At 35.6% G+C, this 21,675-nt stretch overlaps 1 non-coding gene across 1 annotated transcript; it reads left to right on the top strand.

Moving 5' to 3' along the window:
* Positions 1-1,612: 1,612 nt before the first annotated feature.
* On the top strand, positions 1,613-1,719 carry LOC120076958. Its single transcript, XR_005481702.1, has one exon. It is a non-coding gene; the product is annotated as a small nucleolar RNA R71 (small nucleolar RNA).
* The last annotated feature ends 19,956 nt before the right edge of the window (positions 1,720-21,675 follow it).

Genomic DNA, 21,675 nt, shown 5'->3' with positions numbered 1-21,675 from the left:
GGCCTTCCTCATCTGGGAACTTCATTGCCTTGATAATATTAAACTTTAGCTTCTTTCCGTTGACGCTCATTGTGATTTCTCCCTTATGCACATCTATTTGAGCACGACCAATAGACAAGAATGATCGTCCTAATATAATTGAAACATCTTTATCAACTTCATAATCTAAGAAAATGAAGTCTGCAGGTAGAATGAATCTGTCTATTGTTACCAAAACATCCTTTAATTTCCCTTCAGGGTGCACCAAGGATCTATCGGTGAGTTGAAGAGTCACCGTTGTGGGTGTTAGCTATCCCACATTCAATCTTTTGAAGATTGAAAGGGGCATTAAGTTTATGCTTGCCCCAAGATCGCATAATGCTTGACTAATATAGATTCCTCCTATTGAGCAGGGTCTTGTGAAACTGCCTGGGTCGCGCATCTTTGGTGGGATTATTGTGTTGGATTCTTGTGTCAATGCCACCGTGGCGAATTTTCTCATGCTTCTCTTCTTCGAGACAATGTCCTTCAAAAATTTTGCATACACCGACATCTGCTCTATTGCATCTATGAATGGAATATTGATGTGCAATTGTTTCAATATTTTCAAGAAACGTTGATACTGACCTTCATCGTTATGTTTCTTTTTCAGTCTTTGAGGGAATGAAGGTAGTTGTACTTTCAGTGTTTCATGGTCTAGAGGCTTAGAGGTGATTGCATCTTCTGGTTCCCTAGTTTCAGACTCCTTTGATTCATTCTGCGATATAGGCTTCTTTCATTCAATCGTCGGTTGCTCCTTTGACTTGGTCTTGCGAGGCTCCTTTCTGACTTCTATCACTGCCTTTCCACTCCTTAGGGTGACTTCTTGGCAGTGTTCTTTCCCCGTATTCCCTGGATTGCGTGGAAGCTCAGTTGAGCTAGGCAATGTCCCTTGGGGTCTGTTCTTTAGCTCTCCTACAATTTATCCAATTTGAATTTCCAAATTGCAGATGGATGTAGCTTGGTTTGAAGGACTGTTTCATTCTTTTCGATGTATTGCTTCAACAAGTTTTCCAGTGATGATGAGGATGGTGTTTGGGAACTGCTAGCTTGCTGTTGTCCAATAGTTTTATCGAAAAATCCTAGCGATCTCTCTCTCTGAGCCACAAGCTGACTGCCTTACTGTTGGTTGTTCTTCCAAGAAAAATTAAGGTGATTTCGCCACCCCGGGTTGTAAGTGTTTGAAAAAGGATTGTTTTTTACAAAGTAAACTGATTGAGGATTTCGTGGGCATTCTTCAAAAGAATGTGATTCTTCACATACAACACAGCTGGTGCTTGTTTGCTCTATCACATTAACTTGCCCATTTCGAGTTCCTGAATTGTTTATTGCGATGCCTTGCAACAAGTTTATCATTACATTCATCTGATTTTGTAATGATGCGATGGCACCATTACTCGTATTACCTTCTCTGGGCTTTGTTCTTTGATCGCTTTCTTGCCAATCTTCGTGGTTTTTTGAGATGCAATCAAGAATATTCTTTGCTTCATCATATGTTTTGTCCACAATACCTCCTGCTACTACCGCATTGGCAACTGTCTGCGATGCAGAGTTGAGTCCATGATAGAAAATCTCCATTTGGAGGCAATCCGACAATCCATTGTGTAGGCAATCGCATACTAGTCTCTTGAATCTCGCCCATGCGTCACTGAGCGATTCATCTTCTTCTTGTTTGAAGTTAGTGATCAATTTCCTCCTTCTGGCATTTTCTATGGGAGGGAAATACTTCTTCATAAACTTCTCCACAGCTTGTTCCCATGACGTTATCTCTCCTGGTTCGAGAGAGTATGCCCATTTTCTTGCTTTATCGCATAGTGAAAATGGAAATAACGTGAGTCGAACCTCTTCTGGGGAAATATTAGGGAACATAAAAGTGTTGCAAATTTCAATGAAGCTTCGTAGATGGGCGTGCGGATCTTCACCATGCCGACCTCTGAACTATCCTGCTATTTGTATCATTTGTAACATTACTGGCTTCATCTTGAACCTTGATCCATCCAATGCTGGTCTCATGATTCCTGGGGAGAAATCATACAAGTTTGGTGATGCATAGTCTCGAATGGGTCTATTACGATCATTTGCCAGTAGGATAGGATTTTCCATCATGTTGTTTTCATTCGCTACTTGTTCTTCAGGTTGTTCAGTCATTATACAAACTCTTCCTTGCTGTTTATGTCTGTTTCTCTGCTTTTTGCAAAAAGTTCTTTCGATCTCTGGGTCATACTTGAGCTCAAGTGTATGTCCTTCGCTCATACGACGCTTGCTTCTTCCTTCACAGGTGGAATGGCAATACAACAAAGGTCGAAAGCTGCAAAGATAAAAAAAAAAAATTATGTTAGCGCAATCTATACCGTAATCCCCGGCAACGGCGCCAAAAACTTGATGGGTTGATTTATCATGTGATGTAAGAATGTGTGGATGCGATGATCATGCAAGTTTTCCTAACAAAGCCCAAGTATAAGCCTTCTTAGGGTCTTGGTAAGTCTAGGGTCGAATGCAGGGATTACTAAATAGATATGTGACGGACTCTCTGATCCTATTGCGATGGTGATTTAAGAAGTAGATGGTGATTTAACTTAGATTTTCTAATGCGATGGAATTAAATGCACAGCGATAAAGGGTGGTGTTGTGACAAGTATGCGATGAAGGGGTTGAGAAGAGGTTTCACTAGCATTTCTTAAGATATTGTACAAGTCATGCGATCATGCTATACACAAATATTAAGCACTACATTTCTCAATGCATAAGGCCACATTTCCTATTTCTAGGATGCATGCGATGTGTATGGAATGTAGTAGATAGAACTTATTTCTAAGTCTCTACTCTTACTTATGTGATCTAATCCGAATCTCTCAAGCCTAGATTCTGTCTTTAGACTACTCTCTCAAGTACTCCAAATGATGAATGAAGCATACATAAGACAAGATGATCGCATTAAGTGCACAGCTTAAGTCATGCTAGCTAAGTACTTCTCAACCCATTCACAAATTTAGTTACTCATGCATGGTGTGAAGAGATTGAACATAAATTGAAATGAAGTTTCCATTTTTGCAAGTAAAGTGTTTGAGTACAAAACAATAAATGGTGTAAGAAGTATCAAGCCAGGTAAACAATGTCTTGCTTCCTCTGGCTTTTTACACTACTCTTATCACTTCAATTCTTTCCCAAGTTGATAATTCTTGCTTTCGCAAGGGTTTGGTGTCTCTCCTCCGTGCTGTTTTCGGCAGTCTCTCGACCTCTCCAAAAATTAATTTCTTCTCAAGAATTCCCTTCCCTCGGCTTTGCCTCGCTTCCTCACACACTCTCTTTCTGGTTTGGTAGCATTGGGTATTTATAGACTTCTAGACAAAGCAGCTCTTCTCGCTAATGATTGCGTGGATGGGTAGCATTAATTTCCATACCCTGTTGCATCGTCTGATAGTCACCGGAAGTTCAATATATTTGCAACAGTATGGTCTTCAACGACCGTCAACTATATTTTCGATTTGACCTTTATCAGCTTTACGTCCCATCATGTTTCATTACATTAGGCTACCACCTTTATGTAAAGTCATCACGCGATCATCTTTGAGGTACCCTTATATCGCAAACTCAAACACGCCATCGCATTATACCCTTGGATCACAAATTCAAGTGCGCCATCGCATTGTACCTGCACAGAATAACGCAATTTAACTGCTTTTATGCGATGAGCGTTAGCGATCGCAATTTTCTTTTAATTTGGCGCATTCAATCATAATATTGCCTATTTTATCATCGCTTTCTCCTATTGTTTTAATAAATTGAGCTTTAATAACTTGTATTTCTACCAGTTATCAAACATATCTCTCACTGACCCAATAACTACTCTGGATCCCAAAGACTTTCTACTTAGTGCATCTACTACAACATTTTCTTTATCAAGGTGGTACACAATTAAGCAGTCATAGTCTTTGATCAATTCTATCCATCCTCCCTGCCTCAAGTTTAATTCTTTTTTATCAAACATATACTTCAGACTCTTGTGATCTGTGAATATTTTACAACGCTCTCCAAATAGATAATGTCTCCACAGCTTTAGAGCCAATACAACTGCTACCAACTTCAGATCATGCGTAGGATAATTGCTCTCGTGCTTCTTAAGTTGACGAGACGCATATGCAATCACTTTCCCGTTCTGCATCAACACACATCCTAGTCTCTATTCGGATGCATCACAATAAATCTCAAATTCTTTACCTAGGATTGATAAAGTATAGGAGTCGATACGAGTCTCCATTTTAACTCTTGAAAGCTCTGCTCACATTCTGAAGTCCACACAAACTTCATATTCTAAAGAATAAGCCAAGATTAGAGGTTGCCTTAGTATGGGAGGATGAAGACACGTACAAGGACTACGTCACCGATAAATTCGATGTCAAATGGGCATATGTGGATTTTATGTATACGACAATGAACATCAGTGAGCACTAGATGATCCTTGCAATGGACATTAACAGAGGCCATATATTTGTTGGGGATGATGCCCTCAAGTCTCGTGTCCTGTAGTTTGTAAACAGTTTGTACGAATGCTTGTGTTGTATAATATATGATATTTACTTCACTTCTTGACTTTGCACATTTGGATGTTTTATTTGATTTACCAGAAACCAATAAACTTAAAATACCCGGTTGTCTTTATGTAACTTAAGCATGTATGTGGTGACATACAAGTGGATCATGTCTTAAGTGATAACCAAAATGGTCTGTTGTATATGGATATAAGAGGGATACCTTATCCTAGTAAAGCTACGAACGCGATCCGCTTTGTGGAATAGTTACAAGTGTTGTGACTTGTCACAGATGGTCTGATCCTAATCATTCGTGTAGTGGACATGGAACGGGGGCGTCCTATACAAATGTATAAGACCTGACCACGAAGTGTTAACGTCTCGTCATATAACCCCGTTCATGATAGAGACTTCACTTCATTAGGATGACCATAGGTAACATGACCTCACTCCTGAGTGAGTTGGGAACTCCTACCATTGAGGGCGGTCCTTTGATTTGCATGGGTGCGAATGACCAGAGCGCCGACTCAAACCTACCACTTTGGAGACTCATCTAATTTGGGAGTTGGGAACCTAGCTACACAAGATGAAGTTCACTCCTTCCCCGAAGCAGATGTAAGTAGATAGATTGCTCCCTTAAGGGTTGATCTCGGGGCTTGAATGATGTGGCACCACATGCCTTTTCATGGCCCGAGCAGTGTTCACACATAGTAGGACTATGTTGTATTATTCATTAAAGGGATCAGTGGTACTTAAGGAGTAAGATGTAACTACAGGGGCAAAATGATAAATTGACCCAACTGTACTTACAAGCATCTGTGAAGGGTCATCGTACTGATGATTGGTTATATCCGATGAACATAGAAATATATCTGTGGTAAGAAGAGTTCAGCTATCGGTCTTTAGTGGAATGTCTGGCAGTTAACGGATGGTGGATATCGTGGCTAAAGAGTTTAGTCAATTATTCACGTACTGTTGGAGCTTCGAGCCATAGGTCCATAAGGTCCCCTTGGTAGCTTGGATATAAGTTGAGAACTCGTTTTTGGATCAATTTAAAATGTTCAAATTGACAAGAGGAAGTTCAATTATATATGATATAATTGAACTAGTTAATTATATATGATATAATTGACTTTATGTATGAGATACATTAATTTAAAGGAAATTGGATATAAATATGATTTATATCTAATGAAGGAAAAATACTATGGTTAATATATGATATTAAACCATAGGTTATGAATATAATGTGATTATATTTATTATTTATTAATTTGATAGTTATGGGATAATTGGTCGGCGTCTCTTCTGTTTTTGTAACTGATGAGTAAGATGAAGAATCGTTTTGAGACGCTTAAATAGCTCACGGTGTTTTGCAATTCTAGAGAGTCATCGCTTAGTAAATCAGAGCATATACAATAGTGTTGTTTACTGAACAATCGCTTACACCCGTGCACGCTACTTAATAAACGATTGCTTATCTTTTACTAAACGATCGTTTAGCACCCGAGCTTTACTAAACGATCATATAGACGATCGCTTAGTTTTTCCTACACGATCATATACTTCACCTAAATGATCAAGCATTTTGCTTATACGATAGACGAGTCTTTCTCCCACTTGGTTGGTCGTTGTATATGATCTCTTTTCCTCCTCCCCTCTATCAAATCCGAACAGAGCCCACTCTTTGGATTCTCACTCCGAGGATACTGAGGGTTCCAAGTGGTGGTTTCATTCCTTTTCTTCATCTATTCGTGTTGAGACTGTTCGTGGTAGACGATTGGGTGTTACTGAATGATAGCTTATCGTTCCAGCGAAAGCGAGATTTGCTGTGAAGAAAATCTTCAACCGGTATGTTCTCTCGGTCTCTTATTTATGTATCCTTTAAGCATGCCAGTAATTTAGCATTTTTAATGCATATTTGTATGTGTGAATGTATATGTGAAAATTCTGTCACAATGAATTGGAAAGATCCGCTTCCGCTCATAGGTACTCTTGTATGAGAGTTCCTTCAATATTCGTGTTCGATTCACTTCCGCCATACACACCAATGACGAAGCTGAGGACTTGGTTGGACCCATTGATTGTCACATGGATCGTTCAAAGTTGAGCCTATCCACATCCCGTTGGAAAATCACCCGGCCCATGAATGCCAACCTACAGCACGGGTCGCTTGATTGTGGTATCTTTGCAATAAAATTACTAGAACATTTGATGACTGTTGTTGATCCTTCCGTAATCACTCAGAGAAAATGAGTGAATATAGGATGCAGTTAGCATGTCAATTGTGGGCTAGCACTCCGTATTTTTTATGTGTATAAAACATGTATTTTTTATTGTATTTTTTATGTATGTAAAACATGTATAAAACAATTTTATCAAAGTTCAAAGTTCAAAATTTAATATTATACATTTTATCAAAACATGTATAATTGAGCTATTGCTCTTTTCATTATATCAATGGTATATAAAACATTAATCAAAGTTCAAGGTTAAAAGTTCAAACATTAAGAGAGCGAGACTTTGAGAGAGAACGAGATTGAGAGAGCGAGATTTTGAGAGAGAGTGAGACTTTGAGAGAGAGCGAGACTTTTAAGGAGAGCAACACTTATGGAGATTGAGAAAGCGAGATTTTGAGAGAGAGCGAGATTGAGAGAGTAAGATTTGGAGAGAGAGCAAGATTGAGAGATTGAGATTTTGAGAGAGAGCGAGATTGAGAGAGCGAGACTTTGAGAGAGAGTGAGATTTAAAGAGCGAAACTTTTAGGGAGAGCAACACTTATGGAGATTTAGAGAGAGAGCGAGATTATGAAGAAATGGCTAAGAAATGCTCTATTAAATCCTCGATGCTTGATACTCGATACTCGATAAGTTTCTGCTCGATACTCGATAGAAATTTCCTTCTATCCTCGATGAGTTTCTGTTCTTTTCTCGATGGAACATGATGAGTGCTAATCAATACTCATCTCTACTCGATGAGTATTAATCTTTACTCAAAGCAACTCGAAGACGAAAAACTTCTGACTCGATAGAAGAAAATCAATACGTGATTCAACTCGATAATCTAAAATCGTTATGATTTGATAACAAGATGGTGTTTTCGTGATTTGCAAAAAGATTCACTTTCTTTCTCACTTGAAGATTGCTTACAACTTGTTTTTATTTACAGAAAAAATAGAAAGTATGAAAAATTCTTCTTTGTTTTCTGATCAGTGGTATTTATAACATATACCAATAGACCGTTACAAGATAAAGTTAGTTATAAACTAAACTAGATGAGACGTATTTGAGTCATGATTTCTGCCATTTTCAGTACATCGCATAGTTGTGAGCAGTTCGCTACAGTTTCAGTGGTTATGCCCATAATTCCCACACCTACCACATTTTATTTGTTTGCGAAATTCTCCTCTGGATGGTATTCTTCTCACTCTCTGCCGCCCGACTTGTGCCACAAACTTTGGAGGAAGGATAGTCTTTTCTACATATCCAGGAGCTCTCCTCCATTCAGATATGTGCCCGAGTAGATTTATAGGCTCTGCATACACAGTCATTAGAGAGTCCATTGTACAAAATCGACTGTAAAGACTCTGAATGGGTATGCTTCGATCTTTGGCAGCCACAAGTGCATGCGAACATGGGATACCAAATGAGTGAAATCCTTATACGTGCATTCCTTTATTTGAAGATACATAATACCATCCAATCGATTATCTCACACATGGACTTGATAACAATCAATAGGCTCAACCCGATATCGTCTGCCCTTATCGACCTCACTTGCCAATCGGGTTTCACAGTAGTCAGAGTGCAATGTCATTCGAGATGTCCGGTAATTCCTCTATTCGTAGAACCAGGACTGGAGAATTCCTCTAACATGTTCAATCAAGCATATTATGGGCAATAGACGATACTCTTTAATTAACGAATTGAAATACTCTACATTTTTAGACGTCATGTTGTCATATCTTCATTCTATTTGGTAAACCCGTGCCCACCTTTGAAGATCGATGTCTTCTAGATATTTCATGATAGCACCGTCTCGAAAACTACGGAGTTCGTCCTATTTTGTCTGGAACTCTGTCATACGAAATGCCCTTGTTGCATCTCTTAATCTCCTAACAACTGTACTATCCTTAAATTTTGTAATAAGATTCTATCTATATGCCACGTGCACAATCCATGAAATGTCGTGGGAAAAAACACGAATAACATTGCTAATAGATACCATCCGATCAAACACAAACACCAGACTATCGGGTTCTCTGATACTGCATTTCAAGTTCAACATAAACCATTTCCATGATCGATCGGTTTCATTGTCCACTATTTCATATTCTAGTGGGTATAATTGATTGTTCCCATCTATAGAAACTGCAACCAACATGGTGCCTTTGTACTTTCCTTTCAAGTGCGATCCATCAACAATTATCACAGGCCAACAGCTTGTGAAACCTCTAATACAAGACCCTAATGTCATAAACAATTACTTGAAATGCACATCTCAAACACTGTACCCGGATTCTCTATTTTTAACGCTTCCTTATAAGCATGTAGTATAGAGTATGAGTATTGTAGAGTATCTCTAGTGAGATCATATGTGGCTTCCCTTGCATGTCATGCTTTATCAAAACTTATGTTTACGCCATAATCTCTCTTCATATCCTCAACGATATGACAAGGTTTATAAATACGTCCTATGCTTGTAAACTTATCTTTAATCAACTGACCAACAACCGTAGCAGTTGCTTGTCTATGGTCGTGATTCAGAATTCCGATGGAACATGTGTGCAAACTGCAGTACTTTGTGATCTTGAATATATCAGACTCTTCCATTTTCATTACACGAAAGCTCCACTGACAAGTCTCCCTAATACATTTGATAGTGAACAAAGATTTCGTTGACTTCCTGACCCTAAATTCAAAAATTTTTTTGAAAAAACTTGATGAGGGGAAATTAGATGTCAATTACTCAACAACTAAAATTTCGTGGACGCAATATGTGATGCATGTTCTTGAAGTATGCGTTGATTTTCATGCGTCGATGGTCATGCGCTGGAATGACTATGTGTTAACAAATGTATGCGATGACCATGCATCCTGTCACAACTTTTCTTTCGCTCACGCCAAGTATAACGCGAACGCAAGTTTCTCGAGTGATCCGAGGTCGAACACAGGGACTTGTAGCAAGATGTATGTGGTAATGTGCATGTCGCGGTTGAATAAAAGAATGTTGGAGGGGTTATTAAGCTAACACTACTCCTACTTCTAGCTAACAGACAACAGAATGAGAATGAGAATGAAAGGTAGAGACGCGACAACTTTTGACATGAAGTAAATGAATGGGAAAATAGATAAAATGTGGAGATGTCTTCATTACAATACTTAAGAGTGACCGCAAGGGCAACCTTAGTCAATGCAAGCCATGCGATCATGCTACCCACACTTGAGCCTAACTCTAGGACGTATGCGATGGATATACAAAAGTGCCGAGAAGCTTATGCCAGCCTAAACCTCTATAACCCGCTCACCTGCTCTCACCGTATGAGTGTGATGGCCACATATCACCACCATATCCTACTTCCTGGACGCATGCAATATCCTATCCATAGGGTGCATACGCTTATGGGAGGAAACGGAACCTATCTTAAGTCTCATTCTTGCTTATGCAAACCTAATCTAGCTCTTCTGAGCATCAATTCTAACCTAGCTCTCTCGAGTCTTAGTTCTTTCTTAGACTCTCTCCGAGTAGCTCTAAAGTGCAATGGACACATACATAAGACAAGGTACCCGCATGAACTTGGCTAACGTAAGATTATTCCTATCCCGTAGTGAATACTTGCTACATTGCAAGGTTTCTCACACACTCACGCACACACACCTTCCCGGTGGTTTGCCTACATGCTTCATAATCTCTAATCCACATTCACTTAGGTTTCATACTCTAGCAATTCTCACTAACTGATGCAATGAAGTTTATGGATGCATAACTAAAAGAAAGTGGGTGATGTGAATCGAAGGAAACAGAAATGCATTGAAACATAATTGTTATTAATTCCTTTCATCACAAGAATGTAATACAATACATATAAGAGAAAGTAAGAGAAAATGAAAATGACCAGCTGGAAGCAAAGATTTTGCTTCCAGGGTGGTGAAGCTGACTCTCCCGAGATTTAGCTTCCGTCGAAGGCTCCTGGGTCGTCACTCAGAACGATGAAGAAGATGAAGAACTCTCAAGCTTTTCTCACGCATTTGTCTAGATCACAAGGATCCACCCTAGACGAACCTCAGGCGAAAACCTTGATTGTAGGGGTAATCCCCAGACAAGTTGGACATTCGGCTTATCGGCTTCTTTATATAGACTTGGATCGCCGACAGCATTAATGGACTGCTTGATTCTGACATTCGTGTGGCATTTATTCCTTCTGAACTCTGCTGCTAACGGCTGGTAGGTGAAATGTCAACATCATCTTTTTCTTTTCCCAAGGTAGAGAGTGGTTGATGAGTCCATTCCACCAAACTTACGTTGATCCCTTATCATGCGCTATCGTATAGCCATAATCATTCAGTGACCGCATTCACTTAATACCGCAACTCTACACGATGACCGCAATCACTTGACGAGCGCAACTCCCATACGATGGATGCTGCTGTGATTACCACAACACCCATGCGTTGATCGAACATGTTCACCTTTGCGATGGAGAGTTTCTCGTATGCAGTTCGTCTATGCGGTAGTCTGGTTTCCGCGTTTGCGTCCACTTCCTGCGTTAGCTACAAAAATAGACAATTGAATGCATAATAATGCATAATAATGCATAATAATGGGTTAGCTGAGATTCTTAATGCTGAACACCGCAAGCTCAATTTCTTATGAATTCCTAACATAATTGCCACATATTCTGCTTAACAGTTCTCATAATTTTAAATAAAAGGCCTAAGATGACATGCATTTCTACATGTCATCAATGGACAAAATAGATAATCACATTTTCAAGTCTTTTTTACTCAAAAATAGTTTACCAACTTCAACGTCTATCCTAGATGAAGAGGTACCAGGCATAATCAACTCTCCCCTATGACTTGAAGACACAGATGGTGGAACCACTGAAGCTGTTGTAGAACAATGCACATCTCTATGATCACGATCCATTTCATTCAATCCTGTTAGTTGCTCATTAACATCCACTGAAGGACCACAACGTTGCTCTGGATGACCACAATTCATATAATGAAGCCTAGATGATCTCTCATTACCAACAACTGAAGTACCGCCTAATTCTGTATCACCATGATTCATTAAATTCAATCTTGCTGGATTAGTGCGGTTGTTGTCTAGTGATAATGTTGATGGTATAGTGTTGGTAGACAATGGAATATCATCCTCTTCTCGACGAAACTCATATGATTCCTCGTATTGTCTGTCCATAGTCGTATCATCATAACTCACATTTCCAAACCTCATTCTAATATTTTCATCCTGATTCAATTTTAACGTTACAGATAACTGAAGTCTATTAAGCTCTTCTCAGAAAAGAAGGAAACGGTCATCATCATCATTCCTTATGTATTATGGAGGGGCTTCATATTCAAGCTTATATTTAACTCTCATTATAAGATCAAACACTGGAGAATTGACATTTGTAACCCTGTAAATGTGAGATTTAAGTTCGTCATACTTCAATGTAACAGGCACAATGATTCCTGTCAACTCTCCCCCAATATACAAACTTTCATTCTCATCCCAATCATCTCCATATCGAATAAGAGACATTTTTTTTTTTTTTGTCATCCTATAAAGCAAGAGAACATTTTTCATTAACTTGTACAAGCAATTGAAGTGTACTCTCGCTCCTTCTTAATCTTGCTCTCTCCCTTAATCTCGCTCTCTCTCTCTTAATCTCTCTCTCTTTTAATCTCCCATTCTCTCTTACTTTTGCTCTGTCTCACTTTCGTTCTATCTCTCGCTCTCTCTCTCCCAATAAAAATTTCGTAATGCTCAATTTCTACCTTTCTGGAAATAACACAGCAAAAATAATGAAACAGACACAAAATAATGAAACACCGTTCTGAAAAACCTGTTCCTTTTTTAAAAAGCCTTGTCTTGGAAATCCCCATTCGAAAAAACTTCGTTCAACAAACACTATCGAAAACCAGGGAAGTAATCACCGTTGAAATGGAGTTTAGAGTTTAAAGAAATCATCATTGTATTGTGTTTAGGTATTATTGATTTAAGGCTTTAGTCGTGAAAATTGTCAAATCATCCGTACACTGACAAGCAATCACATCAAACCAAGGAATTTAAAGCGAGAGCGAGATTTATAACGTGAGGCACTTGTGAGGGTAATTTACGTAATTTGGTATGGCGATGATGTCAGCAGAGGGTCAATTGACATTATTTTTTAAAAATGGGTCATCCGTACAAATTTCCCGAGAAAGATATCTAATTTTTTTCCTTTTTTATTTTTTTTTTAACTTCAACCCAAAACTAATATGTATTATACAAAAATTGTTGTGAAATTGAGGAGCACAATGGGAACACAAAAATGGAGAAAATATAATATAATAATATATTTATATAATAATAATAAATAAATATAATATAATACAATATAAAATAACTAAAATCATAAAATAATTGGATAATTGGATAATAGGATAATATGAAAATTAATGGAATTTTAAAGTAGATTTCTCATAAGTCCATTCTTTTGAGATCCACCAAATGTCACTATTTATAGACAAAGTGGCAAATAAGATGTGTACTTACATGGACACCAAGTATGAATTATTACAAGGCATATGAACAATATGAAAAATGACACATGACTTTTAGGATACTAAGCATTGGGCATCTATTTTTATAATATTTATAATACTCCCTCTTAGATGCCCATATATATATATATATGAAATATGCTTCATTAAAACCTTACTAAGAAAAACCCAATGGGAAAAAACCCTAGTAAAGGAAAAAGAGTACATATTGCATATAATACACACTCCTAAAAGAATACAATATATTTACTTCCCTTCACGAAAAAATCACTTAAGATCTCTGAGTCACCACATTCCAATGTTGTGCTCCAATTTTTCAAAAGTTGTAGTTGGTAATCCTTTTGTAAATAAGTCTGATAGATTATTCTTCGAACAAATTTGTTGTACAGTGATGTCGCCATTTTCTTCAACATCATGATTGTAGAAAAGCTTCAGTAAAATATATTTTGTTCTATCTCTTTTGATATATCCTCCTTTGATTTGGGCTAAGCAAGTTGTGTTTTCTTTGTATAATATTGTTGGAAGATTTTTATTAGAAGACAAACCATATGTTTCATGAATGTGCTGAGTCATTAACCTTAGCCATACACATTCTCGACTAGCCTCGTGAATTGTAAGAATTTCAGCATGATTTGAGGAAGTGGCTATTATGGTATGTTTCACCTATCACCATGATATAATAGTTCCTCCACATGTGAACAGATCCTGTTTGAGATCTAGCTTTATGTGGATCAAATAAATATCCGAGTTTGCATAACTAACTAGATCAAAATTTTATTTATTTGAATAAAACAAACCCATATCGATTGTTCCTCAGAGATAACGAAGTACATGCTTAATTCTGTTCCAATGTCTTTTTGTAGGAGAAGAACTATATCTAGCTAATAAATTTACTGGAAATGCAATATCTGGTCTTGTATTTGTTGGGGTTGATGCCTTAAATCTCGTAGGGTCCTATAATTTGTAAACCTTCTATGAACAAACATTTCTATGATTAATAATATATGATATTTTATTCACTTTGTCTATGAAATATATGATATTTTATTTGCATTAACCATAAACCAATAAACTAACATCCACAGATATCGTTCTAACTTAAACATATATGTGGAGACATACAGGTGGGTCATGTTTAAGTGATAACCTAAATGGTCTGTAGAATCTGGATAAGACTGGGTACCTTATCTTAGTGACACTACAAGTATGGCCCACTTTTGTAGTGTTACAAAGGTTGTAAAGTGCTACAAATGATCTGATCCTAATCATTCATGTATTAGACAATCGAGCGGGGATATTCTATACAAAGAAGTTTGTATAAAACCGAACCACGAAATGTTTATTATTGTTATATAACGCTGTTTATAATAGAGACTTTCATTTCACTAGGATTACCATAGGAAACATGACCTTAATCCTGAGTGAGTTGCAAATTCCTGCCTATAAGGGCGGTCCTTTGATTTGTATGGGTGAGAGTGGCCAGATCGTCGACTCACAAGCCTACCATTTTGGGATTCGTCTGATTGGGGAGCTAGAAACTCAGCTACACAAGATGGAATTCACTCCTTCCCCGAAGTAGGGATAAGTAGATAAATTGCTCCCTTAAAGGCTGATTTTGGGTCTTGAACAGTGTGGCGCCACACCCTCTCTTGGCCCGAGAGGGGTTTAGTCATAGTGGGACTATGATCTATTATTCATTAGAGAGATCAATGGTTCTTAAGGAGTTAGATATAACTACAGGGACAAAACGGTAATTTGGGCTAGGTGTACTTACGAGCAATTTGTGAAGGGTCATCGTACTGTTGATTGGTTATATCCAATGGACACAGAAATATATCTGTAGTGCGAAGAGTGCAGTTGTCAGTCTTTAGTGGAGTGTCCGATAATTAACGGATGGTGGATAAAGTAATTAAAGAGTTTAATTATTTATTCACGTACCGTTGGAGCTTCAAGCTACAGGTCCATAAGGTCCCCTTGGTTAGCTCAAAGGATTTAGTTGAGAATCAGTTTTTCAGTTAATTTGAAATGTTCAAATTAATAAGAGGGAATTTAATTATATATGATATAATTCAATTAATTCAATTATATATGATATAATTGGCATAATATATATGATACATTATAGTTTAATTGGAGGAAAAAATATTTGATTATGATTCAAATATATTTTTCTATGAATAAGATTCATAGTTGTTAAATTTAATACAAATATGATTTATATTTAATGCTATAAAATAGAGAAAAATAACTATAGTTTATATATTGTATATGATGCAATATTAAAATTATAGGTTATAAATATAATATGACAAGTTGGTTATCATATTTATTTATAATTATTAATTATTTGATAATTATCCTCTTTTTCTCTCTAACCACCTTAGTGGGTAGTTAATTAGTTTTTATGGAAAAATGGAATAAAATAAAGTATGATTTTATTATTCCTGTAGATTAGTGTTACACGATTGAGTTCTTCTACACGATTAGTTGAGAGCCTATGCGATAAACTCCTTTTACTAAACGACTGAGCGAATTTTCTATGTGATAGACAGTTGTCTTTCTCGATTGTCTTCCTCCTCCAACTCCAAACTTCCCTCTAACCAAAATAGCCAAAGCCCACCACTCCTGGGTTCTCACATCGAGAATACCAAGTTCACCAAGTGGTTGTGTCCTCTTTTGGTTCGAGAGTTTTGTTGTTGTTTGTTGTTGTTTGGAGTGTTCGTGACTTCTTCGAAGTGTTCGTGCAATTTGAGGGATTAACGTGAAGAAGAGTTATTCAAAGGTATAATCTTTTGAACCTTATTTATTGTTAGAAAGCATGCTATAATTTATGTTTTGATGCATAATCTGTATACTTGACTGTAAATGTTTATGTTCAATCGAAATGGGATTTAGACGATCCACTTCCGCTCATAGGTTCTCTGTCAAACGAGTTCCTTCAGTATTATTAGCAAGATACATAAGTGCACGAATTCCACTGAGATATGGTACTTCAGGACCAAAAAGTTCTTTATTATATTCTCGAGTTCAAAATATATTTTTCTTTATATTTAATGAACGAACTTCCATTGAAATATTTAATGGACGTGCTTTGTCCATATAAAATTTTTTCAAAAATTTTCCTATATAAGTTGACTAATGAATAAATGTTTCTTCTACTAAATGCTCAATTTGCAAACCAAAGCAAAATTTTATTCTTCTGAGATCTTTCATCTCAAATTCCTTCTTAAGATATTCGATTGCCTTTGAAAGCTCTTCAGAAGTTCCAATTATATTCATGTCATCAATATATACAGTTATAATAGCAAATCATGATTGTGATTTCTTTATAAAAACACACGGACATGTTCGATTATTTTAATAATCCTTCTTTTAATAAATATTCACTCAGGCGATTGTACCACATCCGTCCTGCTTGTTTCAATCATATAGTTATCTCTGTAACTTTATTGAATACCATTCCCGAAAATTTGATGTCTATGTTTCAGGTACCTTAAATCCTTATGAGATTCTCATATAAATATCATTATCAAGAGATTCACATAAATGTGTTGTGATTACATCCATAAGATGCATATCCAGACTTTTATACACAGTCAAACCAATTAAATATCTTAGTGTAATTGCATTCACCACTAGAGAATATGTCTCCTCATAATTAATACTAGGTCTTTGTTAAAAACCTTGTGCAACTAGTCGTGCTTTGTATTTTGTGGCCTCATTATTTTCATTTTCTTTCTCTCACAAATACCCATTTATATTCATAGGTTTGACACCTTATGGTGTTCGGACTACTAGTCCAAAAATCTGCCTTTTTTTAAGTGAGTTTAATTCCACCTCAATTGCTTCTTTCCATTGAAGTCATTCTTTTCTATGTCGACATTCTTCAAAAAATTCTGGTTCAGGATCTCATTTTTAGATATAATATCAAGAGCAACATGATACACAAAAATGTTATCAATAACTACATTAGTTCAATTCCATCTTTTTTCTGTCATGAAATAGTTTATTGAAATATCATTATTATCTTTAGGTATTTCACTTTCCCCACTAGTCATGTCGAGGATTTCTTCATGGGTATTTACATCCTCAACCAAGTCTTTTTTACTATTAATTATTTTTCGTTTTCGAGGATTTTTATCTTTAGAACCCACTGGTCTACCACGCTTCTGGCGTGTATTAGTGACAACTTGTTGTGTTGGGATATCAATTTTTCATGGAACATTTGCAGGTGGTATATGTGACTTAGTTACTTTCTTTGCATCTATAAATGCATCTAGTAATTAATTTGCTATATTTTGCAAATGAATTATTTTCTAAACTTCAAGTTCACATTGATCTGCACGGGGATCTAAATGAGACAATAACAATGAATTCCATGTAATTTCTTTTTCCAATTTCTTAATTTCTCCCCTTTATATTGGAAATTTTGTCTCATTAAAATGACAATCAGCAAATCGTGCAGTAAATATATCACCCATCAAGGGTTCAAGATATTTAATAATTGATGGGGAATCATTCCAACATATATTCCTAACCTCCTTTGAGGACCCATCTTAGTGCGTTGTGGTGGAGCAATTGAAACATATACTGCACACCCAAAAATTCTCAGGGAAATATTTGGCTCATGACCATAAGTTAATTGTAATGGCAAGAACTTATGATAAGCTACTGGTCTAATGCATACAAGTGACATTGCATGCAAAATAACATATCCCCATACGAAGGAAGCTTAGCTCTCATAAGTAATGGTCTTGCAATTAATTGCAAACGTTTTATGAATGATTCTGCTAAACCATTTTGTGTATGAACATGAGCTACAGGATGTTTAACACTTATCCTAATTGACATACAATAATTAATAAGACGTGTGTGGTCATCTACTGGATGCATCTATTAATAACATAAAATATCAAAATGGTCTACTTTGTGGGCCACATATATCATCATGAATTCGTTCTAAAAATACAAGTGATTCAGTCCCTACTTTAGCTAATGATGGTTTAATTATTAATATGTTTTGAGAGCAAGCATCACATGATAATTCATTAGATTGAAGAATCTTCTGGTACTTCAATGGATATCCATTTGAATTCTCAATAAGTATCCTCATTATTATAGATCCTGGATGACCCAATCAGTCATGTCAAATTGTAAATATGTTTAGATTCATGAACTTCAGGTTCATTGTTGCATATGTTTAAATTACTCGTATATAAGTATAATACAATCCAGAAGATAAAGTAGACAAATTTTCTAATATACGTTTTTCATTTAAGACAGTAGAGATAATATATAGATATTTCACATTATTCTTACTATCAATATCAATATGATAACCATTGCAACATATATCTTTAAAACTTAAAATATTTATCTTTGATTAACTAGAGAACAATGTATTGTCAATTATAAATTTTGTTCCTTTAGACAAAATAATATTTGCTTTTCCAAAACCTTCAATCAAGTTTGCAGAACCTGATATTGTATTTACTTTTGCTTTCAGCATTGTCAATTTGGAAACGTATTTTTTATTTGTAAGTATTGTGTGTAGTTGCATTGTCTACCAGACATAAATCTTCTTTGCTCATTTTTTAAACACCCAACATTAATAATTATGTTTCTTCATTAAAAGAGCATAATTATAATAAGAAAAACAATCCTTAAAATATACACAAGTTACTAAAAAAAATATGAAGATGGATAAAAGAAAACAACATTAAGTCTAGATATTCTCAAAGTTCAAAAAAAAAAAAAACATTTGATGTTCCACCAACTGTGTCAATCTTCTCTTCAAGAGATTCAAAAAAGTCCGTCACATCCAAATTTGTCATGTGAGATGGGTCAAATATGTCATAATCCTGGTATGCAAAATTTGCTTCCACATTTTTCTCTTTTTCCTTCAGGGAGGCTTGATAGAGGTCAAATAAATGTTTTGACGTACGACAGGTACATGACCGATGTCCAGTCATTCTGCATCGGAAGTATTTATTTTCAACACTCTTTGAACTTTTATCTTGTGGAGCTTTTCCATTGTGATCATCATTTTGTGTGGTTCTTTTGAAATTTAAATGATTAGAACGACCACCACGAAAATAATAATTAATTCTTCCTCTATCAATGTTCATGACCTCGACCACAATTATTAACATTCACAACATTCACTTCAGGGAATGGTGTTGTTTCAGTTGGTCAAGGTTCGTGGTTCTTCATCAATAACTCGTTATTTTGTTCAGCCACGAGAGACATGAAATTAGTTTAAAATATTGTTTAAAACTTTTCTCTCGATATTGTTGCTGCAGCAGCATATCCAAGACATGAAATGTAGAAAATGTCTTCTCTAACACATTGACATCAATAATTTTTTCTCCACATAACAACAATTTTGAACTAATTTTAAATAATGAGGAATTGTGATCACTTATTTAAAATCTTGTAGGCTCAAATGCATCCACTCATAACGGGTTTTAGGAAGAATAACTGTCTTTTGGTGATCATAGCTTTCTTTCAAATTTTTCATAAGATATGGGGATTTTTTATTGTAAGATATTACATTTTTAATTTCTCGTACATATGATGAGGAAGGAAAATCATATCTTTTGTTTTGTCCTGGATGTCGTATTTCTTTCTTTAATTGTTTCTCCCAAGTTCATAGCATCCAGGTGAATTTCGGCACCAAGTACCCATGACAAATAATTATTGTCACTAATGTCTAAGGGCTGCGAATTCTAGTTTTGTAAGGTTTGTCATGACAACACTATCACAAAATATTGTATTTATATTAGAAATTTAATATGTACTAAATATGCAAAATAACATTTAATTTATTAATTATAATAAAGCAACCTACCTTCAGAACCTACCTTCAGCGATGGGAGCAATAGAGACTCGCGCTGATAATGTGTTGTGAAATTGAAAACACAACGGGAACACTAATATGGAAAAAATATAATATAATAATATATTTATATATTAATAATAAATAAATATAATATAATATAACTAAAATCATAAAATAACTAAAATTATAAAATTGAATAATATGAAATTAATGAAATTTTGAAGTAGATTTCTCACAAATCTGCATTATTTTGAGATCCACCCCAAACATGAATTATTACAAGACACGTGGATAATATGAAAAATGACACATGATTTTTAGGACACTAAGCATTGGACATCTATTTTTATGATATTTATAATATAAATAAAATTTTTAAATCCAAATCTTAATTGAATTTCAATTATATATATATATATATCTTAAATTCCAAATTGGATTTATTAATTTCAAAATACAAATTTCAAATTTCTTCAAGAATTCAAATCCCCAAATATCTTCAAATATTTAATCCTTAACCAAATAAAATAATCCAATTTCCTTCTCCTAATTCATTACTACAATTTTGGATCTGAATTCCAAAATTAAAAGAGAAGAAAAATTTTAAACCATAATTTTTCCCAAATAAATTAATCCAATTTTTCTGTAAATTGAATTAAAATTTCAAATCATTATAAATATCATTTAAATTAATTATTGTCTCCAAATTAAATTTGTAGTCCTAATTTGTCAAGATAATACCCAAATATTTCGAGATAATTTAATAAAAATTACTTGAAAATTTCGGGATGTTACAATCTGTTGTAGCACTATGGCGATATCCAAATTAAAGACGGATGCACGTTTGATTTTCGGAAGCACGTTTGATTTTCTGAAGCGCCGCAACGCTCCTTTGTTTTGCAACTACTATCTTGGCACCGAGCACGCATTGCAACGCTCCGTGCTTGGCCTCTTCCGCATTTTTTCACCCATTTTGACCTCTTTTCTTATCTCTTCTTACCCTCGGTCAAAATTTGACGTCCTTAGGGATATTTTTGTCATTTTACTCTCAAATTTACTCGTTCTAGTCCAATTACTCGATTTTCTATAAATTAAACATAAAAAGATCAACAATCACAAATTACACATAAAACTAACCAAATTCTAAGCTAACAAAGCAATTTTTTTAGTGCATTCAAAGAGGCTCGTTTGGGTGAAATTAAAAGAGTTGCCAGTTGCAGGTGCATAAAGAGTCGCATGCCAAGAATTCAACCTCACCTAGTTAGGGAGATTGTGGGTGCATAGTATGCACAATTCGCGTGGACAGAAACTATTTTGGATCTCCTTCCCATCATTTGATTCTTTTTAGTTTCATCTTTTGTAAATGTTTTATTTTACTTTTACAACCAAAACCCCTCGATCAATCATTTATACTCAGTTACCTCTTGTTTGCTTGTCTAGACTCAATTTGCATTCAAATCGAATTGGAAGCTTTGTGAATTGTTCCCTTGGCTTCGATACTCAAAATACTTCC

Source organism: Benincasa hispida, chromosome 4, assembly GCF_009727055.1.
Source record: "Benincasa hispida cultivar B227 chromosome 4, ASM972705v1, whole genome shotgun sequence".
NCBI lineage: Eukaryota > Viridiplantae > Streptophyta > Magnoliopsida > Cucurbitales > Cucurbitaceae > Benincasa > Benincasa hispida.
The sequence above is the reverse complement of the archived record's forward strand: the minus strand, read 5'-3'. Positions and strand labels throughout refer to the sequence as shown.